General features: G+C 38.8%; 2 protein-coding genes and 1 non-coding gene across 9 annotated transcripts in view; 2 read left to right on the top strand and 1 right to left on the bottom strand.

The window, feature by feature from the left end:
* The window catches only part of LOC106097784 (serine/threonine-protein kinase pim-1), a 459,832-nt gene that overhangs the window by 156,288 nt on the left and 281,258 nt on the right, over nucleotides 1-22,286 (bottom strand). The gene's annotated exons all lie outside the window — the stretch shown is intronic.
* On the top strand, nucleotides 1,248-9,642 carry LOC106098254 (uncharacterized). Of its 4 annotated transcripts, XR_003216929.1 has the most exons (5): nucleotides 1,248-1,770; nucleotides 1,890-2,233; nucleotides 3,058-3,447; nucleotides 5,041-5,106; nucleotides 5,626-6,306. It is a non-coding gene; the product is annotated as an uncharacterized LOC106098254 (transcript). The 4 variants fall into 4 exon arrangements; XR_003216928.1 differs by lacking the exon at nucleotides 5,626-6,306 and adding an exon at nucleotides 8,453-9,642 and having other exon boundaries at nucleotides 3,058-5,106; XR_003216927.1 differs by having other exon boundaries at nucleotides 3,058-5,106.
* thsd7ba (thrombospondin, type I, domain containing 7Ba) overlaps nucleotides 18,304-22,286 on the top strand; it is a 182,929-nt gene continuing 178,946 nt past the window's right edge. For 2 of the 4 annotated variants that reach the window (XM_025904053.1, XM_025904054.1), the window contains exon 1: nucleotides 18,304-18,572. The gene's annotated coding sequence lies outside the window, so the exon portion shown is untranslated. The remainder of the gene's footprint in view (nucleotides 18,573-22,286) is intronic. The other 2 variants (XM_025904052.1, XM_013271403.3) reach the window with 1 other exon arrangement.

Raw genomic sequence — 22,286 nt, 5'->3', positions numbered from 1 at the left:
CCCAGTGGTTCCCAAACTTTTTTTTGCCAGGCCCCCCTTTGTTTTACAAGAAAAATGTTGCCCCCCCCCAAACGCATCCTCCAAACACACACACCCATATTTTGTTTACAAACTCCATTGCGGTTTATTTCACACCTCAAACATTTAGTAAACAATTAAGCAAATACAAGTAAACGGCAATAAATTACAGGTAGTAATAAAATATACTACTAACTCTATTACGCTACGTCCACACCTACACGGGTATTTTTGAAAACGCAGCTGTTTCTATGCGTTTGGGCTTTTCGTCCACACATAAACGGCGTTGCGATTCACCGAAAACGGAGATTATTTAAAACTTTACGCCTGGATGAGGAATACAGAGTTCGTCACACAACGTCAAAGGTATGTGCCTCTTTTCACGTCACGCTGTGCGCCACGTTATTGTTTACATGAGATGAATTGCAGAATGGCAGATAGAGACAAAATACTGTTAATCTGACTATCTGCAGGTTTTACACGCTTACATATACACACGCAGTTACTGTCCCTGCATTTAGAAAGGCAGAGGCATCACGGTGTGATTATTTTACGTGTAGTTGTTTTTTTTCCTGTGTAATAATATTCAACATTGCTATCAATACATTTTTCAAAAAATGTCTCTCCGTGCAAATTGGGTTAAAAAACAAAAACAGCTGTGAGATACTGTTTGTCCGTGATTTGAACAGGGGGAACAAATTACGGCAGGATCAGCCTGATATTATTTGTATCCCACTGTAACTTTACTGCATAAAGAGCTAACATCTCCAAAATGTCAGGAGTAGTTAGTTATTACAAGAAGTGTTTGTGAACCAAAAATCAGGAATGTGGGATACTGTTTGTCCGTGATGTGGAGAGCCCAGCGCATGCTCCCAACGCAGGGAAACTAATTCTGCAGGGGAGACCTACCTTGGCACTTGTGCAGGTGAAGCCAAAGGGAAGATATGCTTCACCATATTTTCTAGTCTTTGGCTTGGAAGGAAGTTGGTTTGGAAACATATTTGGCGATGCTTCATCTCCTGCTTTGCGTTTATGTGGGAGCCCCGTCAAAAACCTGTCCACAGTATCCAAGCGCTCTTTTTTTTTTTTTTCTTTTCATACCGCGCCCCCCTGCAATGGCTCTGCGCCCCCCCTAGGGGGCGGGCCCCACACTTTGGGAACCTCTGCTCTAGCCACACCCAGGTCTGATTACTGCCTACCTGTTCTCAATCAAGAAATCACTTAAACAGGACCTGACTGACAAAGCTAAGTGAACCAATAGATCCTCCAAATACAGACATCACGCTGGGATCAAAGGAAGTTCAGGAGCAATAAGAAACAAAGTAATTGAGAGCTCTCAGTCTTGAAAAGATTATAAATTAATTTCTAAAGCTGTGGGACTCCAGCAAACTGCAGTGAGAACTGTTATCTACAAATGGCAAAAACATGGAACCATGGCGAACCTTCTGGGGAGTGTCCGGTCGACCAAAATTACCCCAAGAGCGCAATGATGGTTCATCCAAGATGTCACGAAAACCCCAGAACAATGTCCAAAGACCTCCAGGCCTCACTCGCCTCAGTTAAGGTCAGTGTTTATGACTCCACCATAGGAAATGGACTGGGCAAAAATGGCCTGCATGGCAAGTTTCAAGATGAAAACCACTGCTGAGCAAAAGGAACATAAGGCTTGTCTCAGTTTTACCAGAAAACATCTTGATGATCCCCAAGAATTGTGAGAAAATACTCTGTGGACTGAGAAAGCAAAAGTTGAAGGTGCGTGACCCATTACATCTGGTGTGAAAGTAAAACGGCATTTTAGAAAAGTAACATCATACCAACAGTAAAACATAATGGTGGTAGTGTGATGGTCTGGGGCTGTTTTGCTTCCTCAGGACCTGAAAAACTTCGTGTGGTAAATGGAACCATGAAGTCCAGCCATCTGTTTGTGACCTCAAGCTGAAGGACACTTGGGTTCTGCAGCAGGATGATGATCCGAAACACACCAGCAAGTCCACATCTGAATGGCTTAAGAGAAACAACATGAAGACTTTGGAGTGGCCTAGCCAAAGTCCTGACCTGAATCCCATTGAGATGCTGTGGCATGAACTAAAAAGGCGGTTCATGCTCAAACACTCTCCAATGTGGTTGCAATTCTGCAAAAATGAGTAGGCACAAATTCCTCCACAGTGCTGTAAAAGTACTCATTGCCACTTATCGCTTTTTCACACAGGGCCATGTAAGTTTGGATTTTTTTCACACCTTCATTTAGAAACTCAATTTTGTATTTACTTGTGTTATCGCCGTATAATATTTAAATTTGATTGATTGATCTGAAACATTTAAGCGTGACAAACACAAAAAATAGGAAACCAGGAAGGGGGCAAACACTTTTTCAGATCACTGTATGTATGTATATTACACCTCCCACAGTGCGTATGGTTACCTTTCTCTCCGTGTTAGCTCTGTGATAGGCTGGTGACCTATCCAGAATTTCACAACCCTGAATTGTATAAGGCTCTGGTCACATCTAGTCAGTGACCATCTTGAAACCATCAGTTGTTTGGTGGAAGTTACTGGCAGATGCTATGAAAATTGTGAAAATTGCTAAAAGCTGATCATTGAATGTGTATTACATGACCAGCTGGCAAGTTGGTGCTGATTAATTGCTGGAAGTTCCCATAGTGAAATTAATTGCAAAGAGGTATATAGTTCTATACGGGAAATTTCTTTGCAAATGTTCTGGTCACTAACAGGTTGCCATGGTCACAAGTAATTTGTATGAAAGACACAGACTCGTTGGCGAACACTCAAAGTCCTCACCAGGAAGTAGTTTGAAGCAAACTGGAAATGGAGAATGTTGAAGGGTGCTGGTTATAGCAGTGTGGGAACAACTTTTACTTTGTGTTTTGGTTCAACCTTTTTCAAGTTTCACTGCAGCTCAGAGAGTAAATTTGCAGACAAGTCTTTCATGCATCTTTCGGGCAACTACATCATTCTGCTAGTGACCATTAATCATAATTATTTTTGCTTAATTATTGTAAGCAATTATTTTTTTTGCAGCGCCCTCTTCGGTTTCACCCGGCTTCCTCCAATCTCAAATGACTTGCCAACCAGTTGGGGAATAAATATTTTTCCCTGGTGGAGGCAGGTTGCCAGGTGGGAGCTTGCCAAGTGGTGGCTGAGCAATTTTTAGGCCTGTGTGATTGAAGCCCAAGGGGTTAAGAGGATGGATGGATGAATGGTCGGATGAATAGTATACAAAACTTTCATGTTTAAGATTCCGTGGAGTTTACAGTATGTTTCTGTTTTTAAACATGCCTTAGACTGAACACATTATTCTTTTACTCTCTTGTACCTCATTCCTCACTATGACTTCTATGTTTCCAAGAGGAAGAACAATCCTCCACTGAACAAAAGGAGGGAAATTTAGACCCAGAGGCACCCATGCAAGTAAGACAGAGCAGTTATTTAATAGAAGTTATTTTCTGGTACATTGGATTAATTGGAATGGCTACAGTACTTCCCCTGTAAACACATTTGTAATTGTTCTCACTCTGGGAATAGATGTCTGTGTTTTACACATTGTAGCTCACTGGTGCTGCGCTTAAATACCGCACCCAGCTGTTCAGCAAATACTTTTTGTTAGATCTCAATCTTGCAAATGCTGCATCTGTGACAGCATTCACCAAAGACATATATAGCGAAATTTGCAGAAGTTATGTATGCTATGCAGGAGCCTGTATAAGTGTGTGCCATCATAGGAAACGCGAAAAGGAAATTTGAAAGCATCTATTAGAACTCTTTTTATTAAAGGTAGTTAGCTTTCCTATCTTTTGCTGTATTTATGCTTTTCACATGTCATGTTGTATAACATGGTTAACCTTTTTAGTATATGACTATAAATTTCCATACTGCATGCTACATGCATTGCTGAAAATACTATATACTGTTATTGTTACTGTTTATTTGACAAAGATTTGTGTGAGTTAGAGTTGATAAGTAATGGCTGGCAGATTTACACTTGTGAGCGTTCAGATATTGCTTCCAAATCACAAAAGATAACATGGATTTATAAAGTAGCATAAAGTAATATTCCTTGTAGAGGAAAGCTGAAGTCATTGTTCTCTGCCCTTTTAGCTCTGCTTTTGATCCCTTTTGTAACTCTTCATGGCCCTTTAACTATTAAATGCTCATCAGCTTATCATTATGTATGTCTGCTGGTTAATGCTGAACAGGTAGTGTTTAATGATACAGTAGTTTAATAACCCTACTTGATTACTGATATTAAAATAGGCAGTGAAGCTTTGGTAATGCCCAAACAGTAAGCTAAAAGACCATAAAACTCTGCAGAGCTGAGAAAAACTGCAGTGGGTGAAATTTTTTTCACTCTTGTAATTGCAAAAAACCCATTTAGACCAAAGTGTCACCACGGTGATGTGTACTGATCATGGAGTTCTCAATATACTGCAGTGGGGGGCATAAAAAATCCAGTACCTTTTAGATAAACATACTGTACTCATCATTAAATTACAGAAAAAGCGTAATGTGGACAACCACTGGACAGAAAATATTTAAATTGATGAAGGAAAATCAGTTCTTCTATGCAATATAGGAGGAGTATTGTGGGAGGATTTAGGCCGTCTGGAGAAATAGTGGAAAAGAGCAGAGCTTTAACTGCTTGCACTAGAGCATAGATGACTTAGAAAAAGCCCCGAAGATAATCATGCAATAGAAAAGACTAAGGACAGGGGCAATATAAGTTATAAAAGATACAAGAGAAGGAAGGTGGCACTAATTTTGTAGTACCTTGGAGTCAGGAAAAGTAATTTTTAAGCTTTTGTAAACTTTTGTAAGTATTATTAGCTGCCTACATCTCAGGTTGAAGAGGTTTTTTTCTTTGAAGTCCCTGTAAAAGCATATCCAATTTAAGTTTCTTCTATCACAGGGCTGACACAGAGACAGACAACCATTCACACTCACATTCACACCCATGGGCAAATTAGAATCACCAATCAAACTAACCTGTATGTCTTTGGACTGTAGGGGGCTGGAGCACCTGAAGAAAACCCAAAAGATGTGCTTCTTAGGCTAATTGGCAATTCTAAATTGGTAAGTTGGGTATGAATGTGAGTGTGAATGGTTGTCTGTCTCTGTGCTAGCCCTCTGATAAACTGGAAACCTGTCCAGGGAGTAGCCTGTCTTTCAACCTCTGACAGCTGGGATAGGCTCTATCCATTTTCTTGCAAAGTGGAAGCAAATAGATGGAATGGCTGAAAACACATGAAGGACTGAGAACTATGTTTTAAATTGTGGATTTAGACCGCTGAACTGTTTTCATCACTTCTGTGTTCAAAATGTTTTGGCCAGGCCAGAAATTTGACATAATGACATACCCCACTGACACCCATCAAGCTAGCTAACCAGCTAAGCCTTTTTCTTGTGAATTAATATTCCTGGATAACTCACAATACTGCTTAAGATCTGCCCCAGAAACCCCAATAACCTTTCTAATGTCATATGCCAAGCAGATTTATATATACTTATATTATAATGATGGATTGCATTTATATAGCGCTTTTCTAGACACTCAAAGCACTTTACAGTTCCACTATTCATTCACTCTCACAGACTGGTGGAAGCAAGCTACAGTTGTAGCCACAGCTGCCCTGGGCAAACTGGCCCCTCCGGCCGATGGCGTGATATGGGTGGAGTGTCTTGCCCAAGGACACAACGACCAGGACAGACAGAGCTGGGGATCAAACACGCAACCTTCCGGTTACAAGACAAGCGTCCCAACCCCCTGAACCATGGTCGCCCCCATTATCATTATGATCTGCATGTTTATTTTGACAAAGATTTTATGTTGGACGTCATTCCTGAAGGCAGCCTTCCTCATTTATCTGGGCTTGGAACAGGAACTAGGAGTGCACTGCCTGTGGCCTCCGTGTTGCTGGGCTATGAACATATACTCAACTGAAATTAAGGTTGAAACTGATATTGCTGAGCATCTTATATCAGCTAGTTCTGTTTTTTTAGTCTCAGTGTTCTAATTCGAATTCTTTAAGTCTTCATCTTTCACTAAAGGGACCCATTTCTACTGTGGTGATCTGTAAAGCTTTGAAATGTATTGATCAGTCATCTGGACCTGACAATGTGAATCTCTATTTTCTAAAGCTTATAGCTGATTTTATTGCTCAGTCTACGAATCATAGTTTTAATCCATAAACTAAAGCATTCCTAAAATCTAGAAAGAAGCCCATGTTCTGCCTTATTAAAGGGTGGGTACCGTTCATATGTAAAACATTATTGCTCTATATCAGGGGTAGGCAACCTTTCTGATGGTGAGTGCCATCTAAAATTTCCTGTGAGGTCAGTGTGCCATATGATTGCATTAGCAATAAATTTAATAACGCTCTATATTAACAGTTACACACTATATAGAACCACTTTATAGAATTATATTTGTTCACAGATGTTGGCAGCTATCAGCAAATAGTTATCAGCTATTTCGAAACAAAAAAAAGACACTTTTTATCAATAACAAGAACTCCATGACAGCAAATGAACTGTACAACAGAAAATACAAATGCTATTTATGATCTCCTCACAACAATGATAAGTAAAATAAACTGGGCCAATATGGCATGTTTGTTAATACAGGGATACACATGTTAATGTGATCTCTGGTCTCCCACTCAGAGACACAGGTCTCCGAGCGGCTAAGTGAGGACACTCTTCATGTGAGAGAAAATCTGCTCACACAGATATGTAGACCCACATACTGTCAATAAGGCCTCTGCAATGTTCTGAAGACAGTTAAACTTGTCAGGTAGTGATGTCCAGCAGGTGAAAATGCAGCTCCATGAACACGCACAGCTGTGGATTCCAGCTGCTTCGATGTTGCATTAACTGGCATTAACTCAGCCAGTTAATGCCAGACAAATCTAGCTGCTCATTAAAGATTTCTGGTTTGATCAGAAAATAAAACATTGGTCCATACACCTGAAAGTCCCAAAAACGCATTGGGAATTCTGTCACGAGTCTACGGATGTATCCGTGTATCTCCGTGGTGCTGATGCTGTGCTGAGCGGAAAGCTCCTGAAGCTTTTGAAGTGTCGGAATGTGGAAAGCTAACAACTTCCCCCCCCTCAAACAAGAGAGACGGACTTGCGCCAGAAAAGCCGATCAGCTGATCTCTGATCAGTTTCATGATTGAAGTAGCAACAGGAGGGGGGAGAGAATGAGAGAAGAAGAGGCAGCTGTGCAGCGTAACGACAGATTAACTCCAGCTTTGTGTCTTTTTCCATTGTAGCTGAAGTCCGGGACAAACTGCGTTCCTTTTCAGCTCAATACGAAACGCGTAATATTTTCTCTGAATACGAGACGATTCCGTCTTTTTATGGGACGGTTGGCAACTCTACTAACTAACCTTATGAATAAAATAAAGTTCACTACAACAATGCTGATGAAAACTCCGTCATGCTAGCACACGCAGCACGAGTTATTGTAACTGACTGTAAAAAGTCAGCACAACGAAAATAAACTCCACCTAAACTTGGTTTATATCTGACCCAGATAGACTGCAGGTCATAACTTCTTACCTGAAGTTCAGTTCACCTGACACTCGGACCAGCAGCCGCCTCGAGTCTCTGCTCCTCCTTCCTCCCCTTTCCCTCATCCACCTGCTGGCCTCCACCACTTGCTAATGTTACTGAATCAGTGGAAGCTACGCCATAGCCACCACCAAACAACTGAGTTATTTTACACACCGGCCAGCATCTGGCCAATCCACCACCTTTCATTGTTTATACCGCTACAAAAAAAAAAAAAAAAAAAAAAAAAAAAAATCATCGGCCCACCGAGCGTGCCATCAGTTAACCCTTCGCGTGCCAGCTGTGGCACGCGTGCCCAGGGTTGCCGACCCCTGCTCTATATCCATTCTACTCTTGCCAGGATTCAAGAATCTAAAATAAACTCTCAGTTGAAACATTACTTGGCTAACAATAATATTTTAAGTGAAATTAAGTCTGGCTTTAGCTCGGTTTATGGTATCATACCAACTGCAATGTTGGTATCAAATGATGTTGTTTATGCTTGAGTCCAAGTTGCTTTGTGTGTTTAGAGGATTATACTTTGAGTCATAGCTTCCTTACCCTAGTAAACTAACTTTACAAAATACTGTATGAGGTACAGCCCTCTAATGTAGACTTAAAAGTTGTTGCCAGCAGCTGCTTTTTGTTTTTTAAAAGGTTTTAATGTACCTTTGTGGTTCATAGCACATTTCTTTTTTTGTTTCATGAACTCAAAAGGCATTTCATACCGCTTTACATGGAATTTGAGCATCATCTTGGAAGTGACTGTTAGTGTAGCTGATCATTTTGACTTCATAAATATAACTGTAAATATAATTATCTTCATGTCTTCCCCTCTCTCTTTCCATCCGCTTTCCTGTCAGTCTTCACTGCACCTATCCAATAAAGCCAGAAGAAAGGCCAAAAGAAAATACAAGGAAAGATGACGTTAATATTCTTACCCTAGGAGGAGACTTTATCAAACATATTGATCCTATAAATATTTTGGTATCTGGATGAATGATAGACTTTCTTCTGGAGTACATCGAGCACTGGGTGAAAATTTAATTTTATTATCAAAACAGAGCCAGTATTAATTTATCAGTTAGGGAAATATTTTCATCATAGTTGTTTGTTTTTTATATAAAAGTCACTGTCTGGCACATATCATGATGGAATTTAAATTCGGCTCTTTGGCCTTCATTAGCCTAAGAAAACAACAGCACTGGTATATTTTCTTTATGGAAAAAAAACAAAACAAAAAACATATTGGGTAAACTTCCTTGTTATCTGTGTTAAAGTCCTAAAACCTTCAAACAAATGCTGTGATTTGTGGCTGTTTTTTGTTTTGTACCCAGACTTTTTTCTGCATGTGCTCGAACAGCATTCTCTTATTTTGCACCTTGGCTGTGGAATGACCTTTAGAGTAAACTAAAGCTGAATGCTTTTGCCTGCCTCTAAGAGTTCACAGCTCTACAGTCTTCTGGACTTTTTTTATTTTGTATTAGGTTACTTGTTGACTTGTTGTGTTTTGTTTGATGTGTATTTACGTTGCAGTTCATTTATTTTCTCAGTTGTAATTTTGTTGACATGACTTTTTGTCCACATCTTACTAGAAAAAGTGACTTTTGGCTGCTCCCTTGTCACAAGGGATCACCACAGTGGATAGGTCCACATGTTTGATTTGGCAGAGTTATACACCGCATGCCTTTCCTGATACAACCACAAAAGGGATTTGTTCCTACATCTGTTAAAAAAGATATTTTGTTCTCTTTTTAAATAAAGGTTAAATCATAAATAAATACATTTGGAGAAAAGCTTTTTATTTAAATATCCTAAGTGTGATGATTTATGAAAAGGTGGTTTGATTTGGTGTGGTAGGAGCAACATTGATGATCACCACTAACACTCACCTGTGCTGTTACACTGTAGTTCACAAGTATAACCCTGGGATTCATGGACAATCTGCTATTACTGCTGAGGGGGATTTACCAACTACTGCTTTTACTTGCCTGATTGACAGCCAGTCCTATTATTGGCACTAGTTCCCAACAATGAGTCCCAGTTGCTTTGTGCGTTTAGAGGACTATAACTTGAGTCATGCCTTCCAAGGTTAAGCTAATTCTACAAAATGTTGTATGAGGTACAACGCCCTAATGTAGTTTTAAAAGGTGTCGCCAGCATCTGCTTATTCTTTAACAATTTTGATAGAAACTTATTCTTGATTTTCAAAAGACATTTAACACTGCTTTCCATGGAATTTGATGATCATATTTGAAGTGATTGTTAGTGTAACTGGTAATGTAATATAACTGGTAATTTTTTATTTTTAATAAAAAAATAAATGTCATTCCACGTTTTCCAGTCGGGTGTGTCAGTTGTGATGGAGTTGATGACAGTTGATGGAGTTGATGATGCTCTTCAGCTGGTAATGAAAAGTCCTAACAAAAACTTTAGACACACGGGCGAAAAAAAATGTTGCTGCATGAATGATTTCAAATTTGACGTTATTGCATCTGCTATGATTATGGATGAGCTTATAAATCGTAGCTGGAAAAATGTAAAACTAGTTATTTATAATGATGGATTGCACTTATCAGCATGGCAGTTTCTGCCAAATGTTTTTAATGTGCCTGTGAAAACAATGAGAGCCTGTGGGAAAACCCAAATTATACATTAAACTTGCATTGCTTTTACACACACCACTGCCACCTTGTAGACTGTCCCGAGCCTTGGCTTTATCAATCATGTGACTCTGCCCATCAGCAGCAGATTAAAAGACTGTTAACCCTGTCATGAGGGGGAGAGAGCAGGGTTGGCATCAGAGAAAGGCTTGTCTAAATGTAAATAGGAACTGCATTTCTGGGTGAGCTTACCCTCCTCCCGGTACTCTCAGCTATAATGGATAACACTGCCAAGCCTGCAATTACTCACTGTCTCTTGCCAGCACTGTTTCATTACACCTTTTAGAATGAGTCCCATAAAAATAAATTAACTAAGCTTAAATAAAATAAAGCTATCTACATTGATGTTCTGATGACATCTCTGAAACTCTTCAGCCACAACCTTGGCTCTCACATTGCCTGAGATTGCTATTTGTGCACACACAATCGTTAATTTATAGATTAAAAACAGACACTTAAAAGGAAAAAAAATGCTAAAAAAGCTGATCCTGCTAATAAAGAGTAGCATTTAATACTAATTCTAAGGCACATCAAAAAATACAAAAAACAGCATATATGAAAATCACACACAAATCCAGGCAAAAAGTAACCTTTTCATCTTTTAAGATTAAATATTTAAGCATAATTCTCACTTGTCACATTTAATGGTAACTTTATTATTATTTCATTAAGCCTCAGTAAGTCTCAGTGCCAGCATGAACAATTCTTTTTCTCCACAGCAGACATTGGAGCTTGTAAAGGAAAAGCACACCGATGGAGGTAAAAATGCTATATACCTTGTCATTCTGGGGTGATAGTAGTGGGCATGTTGATTCACTGTCATGGCTTATTGGGACACTTAATGGAAGTGAGCCGTTGCTAATAAAATTTGTACATGTGCTTTTCCTGGTCTGCCATGAAAGAGGTTGATATCAGGACACTGAAATGAAACAGCTAAATTGAATTCTCTTATTTACATGTGTGCTTTCTCCTGTGATATGTCTTCCATGAAAAAGAGCTGCTGGTCTCAGGTATGTGTGTGTGTAACACACAAACTGCTGGATTGTCCTGGTGTGTAGTCATTATTTATGTTTAACCAGTTTAACCATAGGTTTTCTCAAAACCACTAGCAGTTAAACACAGTTCTCCTAGCTTGTGGTGTCTAATTTTCATCTGCTGATTTAAATTATTGGTACACTGCTCATTGCTTCACCGTATTCTTAGTTTTGAAAACATAGTTCAACACAGTTACAGCTGTCAAACAGCAAATTTTCACACATTGTGATACAGTCTGCTAACTGGCAGTATCACCAATGAGTGATAAGAGGACACTCTTTATTAAAGCCTGATTAACTGAACATCAGATTTAATGATGTAAACTGCAGCTGGGTTTTATTTCTATACTAATTAACTTTGCATTAATCAGCAAGGTGTACAGTCTGTAAGCTAACATTAACCTCAGCTTCACCATATCATTCCTAAATTGGGTGGTACTCCCAATCTATGTATGCTTAAAAGGGGTACTCACAAAATACATAAAGCAATATGCAGGGAGTACTTTCTGACATAAAAAAGTAGGGGATGTTGTTGTTGTTGTTGTTTTTTCACAGAAATAATTCAGAAATGGCGTATAAACTGAAGACAGTATTTATTACTGCTATCAATGAAATATTTATAGAATACATATGAACGTCAACTGAAGTTATTATTTTTTATTGAGATTAATATACAGTGTTCTTAATCTCATGTTTACTTAGACACAGGGGATCCAGTCAAACTTAATGATACAAACACTTTAATTTGCCAGAGTTAAACCCCCCCCCCCCACCCTCCTTCCCCTCCTCCACTTTTTGATGCAAGTATTTAATATGAAATAATTTAAAAAGCACAAAATTCAGCCAGTTTAAAATGTAATAAACAAATATTCTGATACATCAGATTTCTATATAGCAAACTTAAATCTTAAAAACCAAAGTCTAAGAGCATCATCTGCAGTATGTTCCCCTTCTCCATACAGAGCTTTGAAATCTGTTCATTTACTGAGATCAAGCGCAAAAGTCAGTAAATATGTGAAACCGACCTGACTCTGTGTTTTATAGTATCATGTACTGCTGGTTGTAATCTGTGAATGATGTGGTGAATGATGGCCAGGTTAGGATTTATCTTTTCACACAGAAGTGGCTGCCCTGTCAGTTGCAAAGCCAACAAACTGTGCACATAACATTTCTTCACGAATCCTTCATAGCAAGAATTCATAACTGCAGTTTGTCAGAAACAGCAGTTTGGTGCAGAACTGCTGTTGAAAACATTAAAATGAGAAACTCAGATGTGGGGAATTCTGATGTGAGTAATCAGGTGTGTTTTTCATGCTGTGTAGGAAATTTTCTAGGATTATTTTGTGAGGTCCTGTAAAATCTGTTGCTTTGAATCCATTTCATTTCTCTTTTGTTTAGTTTCTTGTTTAGTTTTCATTCAGAAACAGTTGGTGATTAGTAGCATAATGAAAAATTGGAATGGATGGACTGGATCATCTCACTGTCACAAGATTGAGTGCTGAAAGTGAAAGTTTCTGATTTGATTGCTGTTTGTGCAGAAAAATGTTCCAAGATGCAACGCTAAAAATCAGAGGGGTGAGGAATTTTTTTTATTTTTATATCCCAACAGCTATGCAAATAATTTAGCACAGGCATGGACGTATAGACCATCCTCCAATCCTCCTTTTTTTTTCACAAGGTTTCAGTTGTAGTTAAATACTATTTTGTAAGTATTACAGCATCAGAAGTCCCTTTACAGGATTTGCCTTTTTGATTTCGCACATCAAGCGAACACAGAATTTCTAACAGCAGCTGCTTCACATCTCTCACAATAGACCACCATAACCAGCTGCTTCATATACCCACATACAAGTTTCTATTTTGATTTTGCTTTGCTCTAACGTCACTTATAGTTAATATTTGAAAATGGGTGCCATCAAGAGAGTGAGTAGAATCTGCATATATTAGCCGAAAATGCAAAAAATTTTATCCTTTGCTATAAGAAAATATAATTATTTCTTACACATATTTATAGTGTAGTACATTTAAAAAAAAAGATTTAAAATTTGGTGTAATTATTTTAGCCATTAAGCTCCATGCACTCCTGTTCACTGAGGACTATCTTATGAGTGCTCTCTAGGTGAATTGCACCCAATTTCCACACAATGGCATTAATAGTAAGGGAACAGACTCTTTGCACATTGTTTCAGATTTAACCTTTGAGTTGCACATTTTTTTTCCTGTTTCTTGTTGTGAAACACAGCTCAAAAAAGACTATGGATTTAGCTTATGCTAAATAATAGCATGAACTGAACCCCTTAACAATTTGACAATTATCATGACAATGATAGAGAGTGTGCTTATTTTGAGATGTTTAAGATATTAGGATATTCTTTTTGTTACATACACGAAAATGTGTTTTAATGTTTAATAACCCAGTTTCAACACAAGTTTGACTTGCTGTTTCCTAAACTACCAAAATACACTTTTCTATGTAATTTCTAGTATTTCGCAAACACCATTCACATTTAATGTTCTTTTAAAATTTTCCATTTGAGTAAACTGATCACAGCTTTGAATATCTTTTTACTTCCTATCACTTAATAACATAATGGAAACTTAATAATCACTGAAGAAGCATAAAGAGAAATCATAAATCTGAAATAGTTTAATGTATCTGTTTTCTACTTTGTTTAATGACTTAATGTCTTCTTGAACAGTGCACCTTTTTAAAATACTTTAAAGTGCGTGAATTAAAATCTCTGTTATAAATGCTCTTGATATATGAATTTCTCATTCTCTCTTTCTTTTAGTAAACGTTGTTTCCTATTTACAAAATGATTGGTTTGATCACTCCAGTAATTATGTGATATATTATATTTTAAAAACTGATGATAAGACGGTTTATAATTAAGAAAGTATTTTATTTCTTGAGGACTCTGATAGCAATGAGTTCCAGTAGTACCTAATATGATAAGCGAATTTAACCACAGCCATTTTATGATAGAGATCTAGGAGCTTGCTAGTGGCTGACACTGACATTTGAGGTTAATTCTTCAAAGGCAAACAGACAGGCAACCCGATGGGACGCCTGATTGGTACTTGGAAAGAACAGCTTTAAATAAAATGCATAATCAGATAGCAAACCGCAGGCAGCCAGCCATAGTACTTCATGTGATTCTATGGATAGGAAAGAACATCCAGAGGCTGAGATGCAGTGAGTCAGCTATCAGCCCCAGCAGCACCGGGTGATTTGAATTTACTGTCAGGATTAATGCCATCCCTAGATTTCGATTTGGTATGTGGCTGTTTCGTTTGTTAGCGACTAGACTGAAAGTGTCTCTGTAGCTAGGCAGAATACTGCTGGAGTTTTCTCCATGTATCTTTTTGTGATGGAAGAACATCAAAAAAGGAATATGTTCAACTTGCACAAAAGCTTCTTACAGCTTGTCACATGTGAAGCTCAAAATGAAATTCTTAATGATAACAAATGAAGAGAGGATGACACTGGAAGACATCTCAGATTTTTTTTTTTTTTTTTAAGTCACTGCTTGAGGACGAATGCTTTCTCAGATGTTTCTTTCCACTTCATAAATTAGCAAACGTTTCCCCTTTTGGTCCTCTGAAGCAAAAAGGAAGGACTGGCTCTTTTGCTGTCAAATTAATTAGAATTATCCTGTTTTTAATAATTCTGTTAGATCCTGTTGTGGGTCAGCTGTTAGCTGGCTCTTGTCACAGGGAAGTTTCTTGTTTCTGAAGAGCGGGGTTAGTTGTTAGTGAGGGAAGGAAAAAAATCCCAATTACCTTAGGTTATATTTCTCTTTGGTTACAGGATATGATGGTATAAATGATGTCAGGGCAGAATGACAGGAACTCAAAAGTGGTTATCTGTAGCACAGCCAATTACGCCACAGTGGGCCAGAGAGAAAAGTATGGGTCAAACAAAAGGAGTCCATCAAAAATGCAATTATAGAATGAAACCGCCAACAGATAGGGTTGTGTCCCAACAGTGAGGTAGTCCAACAGTGCCACGAAATACACTAGTGATATCTTAACAGATGTGCTCATTAATTAGAAATGATGAATGAAAAAACAATGGACAGAAAAAGCTATGGGAATAAAAATACACTAAAGAAAATTGCAGTATACAAAGTAGTGATATATATGCCAGCCATAACTTGACAGCTCCATTGTTAATGTTTAATTACAGGGACCTTTTACATTCAGCGGCTGTAAAAAGTTGTACAGTATAATGTGGAAAAATAGGCTAACTGCTTCTGGTGTCACTAATGTCATTAGTTTCTGAGCTCGGGTCTAAACATCATAGAAGACAAGGATGATCTTGGTTTGCAAAAAACAAACCAAAAAAAACAAAAAAAAATGTTCAACATTATTATTTTCACTAACTAGAATAGAACACTAGATCTGCTAGAGACAATGGCAGTGACAAAAAGACAGGAGCCAGAGCTGGAGATGTTAGGATTTTCATTGGGACTGACCAGGATGGACATGATTAGAAATGAGTGTATCAGAGGGACAGCTCAGGTTGAGTGGTTTGGAAATAAAGTTAGAGGGGCAAGGGTAAAATGGACACATGCAGAGGATGGGTAGTGGATTTATTGGAGATTATGTATCGGAATTTCAGGAGCGGGACCACGCCTCCAAACACGCTCCTTCTGGCTGTCATCTATAAAGGTTCCCCCAGTTCTGCAAGCTGATCATTCTTGTTTACGTGCCCCACCCTCCCTCCCTCCTTGTTCTCTATTCTTTAACTTCTTGGCTTCTATTTAGTACACGGGGATCTGCCAGGCCCGGGAGCCATCGCCAGTCCCCTTCGAGGCCTTCCCCAAACCGCAGCTCAGTTCATGTCAAAGCATTCACCTTTACTTACTAAAACGCTGACAAACCTAAAATGAGGACGTGGGCCCAGCTAGTGAATTGGGCAAAGGATGTTGAAGATGGAGCTGCCAGGCAGGAGAAAAAAAGGAAAATCACACAGAAGGTTCATGGATATGGTGAAGGATGACATGCAGAGGTCAGCATGAAAGGAGAAGATGCAAAGGACGGGGTGAGATGGAAACATATGATATGCTATGGTGACCCATAAAGGGAGCAGCAGCAGCAGAAGAAGGAAAAAAGGGCAGCTATATAACTCAATATTTGGCAAGGTGTTACAGCATTAAAGTTAGTCCTACGCATGCCAGTGAGCGCTAACGAGATAAGCTGATGATTTCACTTTGAGTTTATTTTAGATTAAGCTGTAGAACTGCTGGAAAATGAAAAATGGGTGATAATTGTTTGTAAATTTGACACTATTAGCAGAGATCACCCCATTACTGCCCTGGCTGATTATCAGACCAGATATTTGTTGTTTTCAGAATCCATACTTAATCTCATCGCTGATTAAATAACAAATGTCCCTGTTTTGCTGTGATGCGTCTTTTTGAACAGTTACTGCTTGCAGGCTCGACGAATGGAAAGAGTAAATTATTACTGAGATTATTTTGTTTTAAAGAGCATCTGCCACATGTCTCAAGATTTGCAGTTGTATGGCTACGATGTGCACCGGATCTCCTTCAGTGTTAAAATTGTGATCCTTTGACTTGTATTTTATTTTGGGGAAGAGGGAAAATTTGCAGTGACAATCAGGGTGAGAAGGACAGTGAATGAAGATGCTGGATGGGAAACACAATGGTGGAGGCTGTTTTCATGAAATTCTCTCTCTTGATCAAAATCATGGTGCACACTTCTATGCATGTTAATGATGTGACTGAAGAAACAACCACCATTCCAAGTTTCAGTCTGGATCACTGAAAGATTTTAATCTGGCCGAAGTTTTATTTTTTGTAGACTTTTTTTAATTGCAGTACATTTAATGTTGCACCGTAGATGTTAGAAAGTAAAAATGGCAATAAAAGCACAATCCCGGCATATAGTGAGTGTGCAGAATATTGTAATAAACAGTACACTGCTGTTTTCATGTGTTGTTTCACTTATCCAGCTGTTAAATAATTGCATATTTGGAAGGTTTTTCTTATGAAAATGCATTAAATCATATTTTTTATGCCAGCAAACCTTAAAAAAATTGCTTTGAGTGTGTGATGGTACTCACAATTAGTCATTTTATTCAGTAACACCACTTGAAAACTAATAATGTAATGTATTCATATTAAGAATTTCATATTTTTTTATAACTCCCACACATTTGAGAAAGTGGGATTGCTGTAATAAATTTAAAAAGTTAGAATAAATCAATAAACTTGAAGTAATGTATATAACTCTGTGGTTTTCTGCTCAAGACCTGACCACCTTAATCATGTTAAAAAAAATTCTGCCACAATCTGGATAAAGCGATTAAAACAATGAAAAAGCAAAACAAATTTGCATACCAGCATTTGAAACTTCCAAAAGTTAGTAACGCTTATTAAAAGTAAAAGCAGTGAATGAGTTATTTTTTTTTCTTACAAGCTAAGAGAGCTAAAGAGCCATTCTCTCCATAATGGCCAAAAAAACAACATAGGTAAAAAGGGTAAGTCTTTACAATATATAGATCACAAAATGCCACTTATAGTGTCTAAGTTTTTGAAAGCTATTGGAAAAGGCAAAGAGTATCCTGCAAAAAAGACACAGTTGAAAGGGGAGGCAATTTTGAATTGAAAGACAAAAACACTTTCTACAACAATTGTGAAAAATGACAATGCGTGTGTAGCGGGGGACCTCAGAGAATAAAGAAATGGGAAAGTGCCTAGGAGGAGGAAAAATAGGGCAAATGAAGTGGCAAAGACAATCTTTGCAGACTGCACGGGAAAAAAAATATCGGTCTGTGTCTTTGTGCATGTGTAGGTGTGTATGCGTGTGTATGTGTGTGTTAGAGTGGGTGGGTGTGCATACATCTGCGTATGCATATGCAGTGGGAAAGAAGGAGGGGGTGTGTTCACTTGGAGACAGCAGGGATGGCTTATTAGGAAATCATCCCTTTTAGCCAATGGTTTTTAAGAGAGAGGCAGATGTCATTTGGCTGAGAAGTACCACCTCCAAGAGCCAGCACATCCCCTTCAGTGTAACGCCGCGCTGTGTGAGAGCACCACTATCACTGCTGTCTCCTCTCTGGCTTTTTCTCCCGTTTGGTCCACAGACACTTTCTCGCCTTCTCTCTGATTTCTCCTGCTCCCTCTCTTTCTCTGCGCTCTGCTTGCCCCTCCTCTCTCCTTGCCTTTCCCCCCTTCTCTCTCTCCTTCTTTCTCTGTGATTCTGAACCATAGACACAGATAGGATCTGTTACAGCATCAGCATCACCAAGAGCTCAGGTAAGACCCTTTTTTCTTTTTGGTTTGTTTTTTCTTCGCTTTGCAATGAGGGTTCATAAAATTTAAAGCAAAAAGCCTGATTGCTTGCTTCCCGTAGTGGACAAATTGATTTCTCCACATTTCTAGTTTCTCCTTGCTCTGTTTGCCATGATGAATTTGAAGTGGAGGTCTGATTATTTTAAGAGAGACAGTCTGAGCAAAGTTGAGGCACTCAAATGTCATTTTGTAAGTGCTTTTATTGCAAATAAGTTGTGACAATAACAACTTCAGGAATTTTACTTCAGGCAGAGGAGTGTACCTGATAGGTAGGACTGAATATACCCTTAGATAAAAAAGAGAACACAGATATTATGCATAAAACAAAGATGAGCAATGAGGCTGAAAGAATGAGAAATAAAGCCTGCAGCATGGGACAAAACAGATAAGCAAATGGGCTTTCGCTAGTCGAAGCTGGTGGTACAAAGTGAGTTAAGAGTTAGGGAAGCTCAAGTGTTCACAGATCGGCAGGTGTCCAGCGGACGCAGTTTATCAGGACCTGTCATCCTTCCTGAACAAAGATATTTTTCTCTTTGGTATATTTATAGAGTGATCACATGTGACTTTGTGTACAACAAAGAAAAGCACGATAGTGAAGCTATTAGTGTTCTATGCAAGAACAGTTTTTCTCATCTTCAGAGTCTGTCAGAACATCTGAGGCTATACAGTATGACTGAGTAGATTTTTTTTTAATGTATTCTTTTAATCTTGGCTTAAGCTGGTTAAATTGCAAATCTATGTCTACTGAAATGAGCAAGTGAGAGAATCAGTAGGTTTATTCTACTACTGCGTGTTACAAGAGAAGGTTAGGTCATAGTGTTAACTATATAGTAATTGCTGTTCATGGATATAGCATTTGTGAAAACAGTTCCCTTTCAAAGTGTAATCTTTGTAAATGCAAATGACTATATAAATTTGCATAAATTACAGAAGCAGACCTTGCTTTTTGCCTCCCTCATTTCAGAGATGTTAAAATGAGTTTAAGACTGCCCCATGAGCAACGCTTAGCCTTTGAAGTTTAAATAAACAATAGGACCATGCAATTTTACTTGTGCAATGCAACAGTGAAGCACATTAGTGTCACTTAAATCATGTCTCATGGTGGGTTTGTCTGCTTTGGAGCACCTTTGCAAGAGAGCCTTTGCTGTAATGATGAATGTTGAAAGGTGGTCTTTGTTGATAAGTAATCTTTCAAGTTCATCTTTAGCTAATATTTTCTCGAGGACCGATGCCCTATCGGTCATTTCTGTGGTATAAGAATATTCATCATACTGATGAATTTAAATGAAATCTGAAAATAGCTCTGAGCAAAGTTGCGTCGGGTCTCATAAGTAATACAGCGGTGTGCTTATATTTCATTCATGACATAGTTTGCAGCGCTCTCTTGGACTGTGGAGAGAAATGAGAGAAATAGCTTTGTGATGTGAAAAGACACTGGTTGTTGAAGTGAGAGAACAACCAGATACACTGCAGTGGAAACACTAACAGCTGGAGCTGAAACTGCACTTTAATTTATGGACACACTCAGAAAACGTGCTCATTTTAACCAGACTTGCCACATTCCACAGCCACGGTGTAACAGTTCTGAGGCATTTATGCTGTTTGCTTGGCAATGCAACCCACACTGCACACAGCAACGAGGAAAGGCATGGTATGGGCTTTTTTGACATCTGTTAATGATACAAAATCAGTGACAGAACTACAAGCCAAGAGATGTAAACGTGTTTTGTGCAGTATGTGCTGTATGTTGGCCATATAGGTTACCAAATGTGTTAATGTTTTCTAGAGCAAAAAGAAGCTGCCTCAGCTTGCCTGACACAGCCTCTTTCATTAACCCAGCATTCAGCTGGAGACCCAGAAAAATATCCGCGTTTTGAGGAAATGAGAGTCAGAGAAATGGGGAAGCTGGTGCCTTTTCAGTCCGCTGAGGGTTCTGTGCTGACAGCTACACTCCGTCTTTTTTTCTGGTTGGTTGTGAGCTGCCCCAGGTGTGACAGGCAGCCGGAGTAATGGGGGACATTTGACAGATGCATATTTCCAGCCTTGAAAGCTTCATATAAAGAAGATAGACGGCATGGATTCAGGCTGAGCGTGGGACAAACTGTTGGGCTGTGAATCACCTCAATGAGTGCACCGCCTCTCTGCTCGATTGATCCGTCACGTGACTCTCACAAGCCTTCCAAGTTACTAATTGTATCCCCACCTGATTATTGATTGAAATATGAGGGTGGTATATTGGACTCAAGGAGGCAGGCAGCATGTTGCGCCCACTTAGACTGGTGGAGGTGGCTGAATTACAGACAGAGGGACCCCACAGATTTCACTGGTTTGAGTTCAGAAAAGAAATATTTGGACTGAATGTCTTACTTCCGTGTAGGTTGAGTGTGCATGTGTCTGCATGCACATGTGCATGGGGTTGAGGTATCACTTGTGTGCTGAATCCATTTTTGCAGCATCGCGGGAGAGTTGTACTAATAATGGTGGCTTTATGCGTTAATTAATCTTTTACAAGGCTATAAGGGCACATAACTAGGAGTCAAGGTAAGAGGATTAGATTACAGTTTGTAAAATAGATGGAAGCGTTTCTTGGCAATCAGACTTCATCTGGCAGTCAGTCAGCTCAGGGAAACGCTAACTGAGCAATGAATTCTCCAATTTAAGGTATATTTGTCTCCAGTGTGCCCCTATGTCATTTAAAGTCCCTGTATAATTTTAATTTACAGATTGGCCTATTGTTACTTGTTAAAGAACACATATTAGGTGCTTTGAGCTAATATGCTCACAGGGATACTGACATGTTTGGCCATTAAAGTAGATGTCATGTTTGCCATGTTCACCATCTGGGTTTAACATTATAGCATACTAGTGTTTGTGCAACTCAAGCACAATAAAGCTTCTTCTTATTATTATTCTGTAATGCCTGTAATGTCTGTACATGATTGAGGTGAGCTGAAGGTACACTTCCACTCATGCATGGGTCTAGAAGATAGATGCAGCCACCGTAAAGTCACTCATTGGTTTTAGACTACACAGTTTCACCGCTCAGCACCTTGTTACGTTTTCGAAGGCAGATGTTGCTATATTTGGAGAAGATGTAGTGATAAGCTATCAGCTTGATTTTAAAGCTGCATATATAAACTACATGGGTGGACATGAAAGTACAGACATCTAATAAGCACAAAGTAAGAGGCTAAAATAGTAGAACTTTACTTAACAAAACTTTGTGGATGGTCTGTACCACAGCGGGCAATGATTTTACCAGATAGGTACATTAAAAAGCTTCAAAGGCCACCAAAGCAGCAAACATGGTGGAAAGGTCTACCAGTGAGTCCCGTTAGTGGACGTTGAGTCCATCAGATACCTGTAGCTACAGCAAACTGATTGGCAGGTTTCCCAAAACAAACTGGCCATGCCCACAGCCCACAAAAGTACAGTGCAGTAATATTATATTTATTATGCAGGAAGCTATCCATAGAGATGCCCAGTTTTTGGACCATGTAAGTCATATATCAAGCATGTAAAGTTTCTTAATGTTGTAAAGATGTCATTTTAACAAAGGAGTCTATGGAAATGGACTGTATTTAGGAGCCAGACTGAACTGGACATCAATAGGAACTGCACTTATTGGTATTTTACATTGGCTTCATTTTTCAGTCTTGGGAGTTGACCTACAAAATC

The sequence above is a fragment of the Oreochromis niloticus genome, linkage group LG16 (assembly GCF_001858045.2).
Source record: "Oreochromis niloticus isolate F11D_XX linkage group LG16, O_niloticus_UMD_NMBU, whole genome shotgun sequence".
NCBI lineage: Eukaryota > Metazoa > Chordata > Actinopteri > Cichliformes > Cichlidae > Oreochromis > Oreochromis niloticus.
The sequence above is the reverse complement of the archived record's forward strand: the minus strand, read 5'-3'. Positions and strand labels throughout refer to the sequence as shown.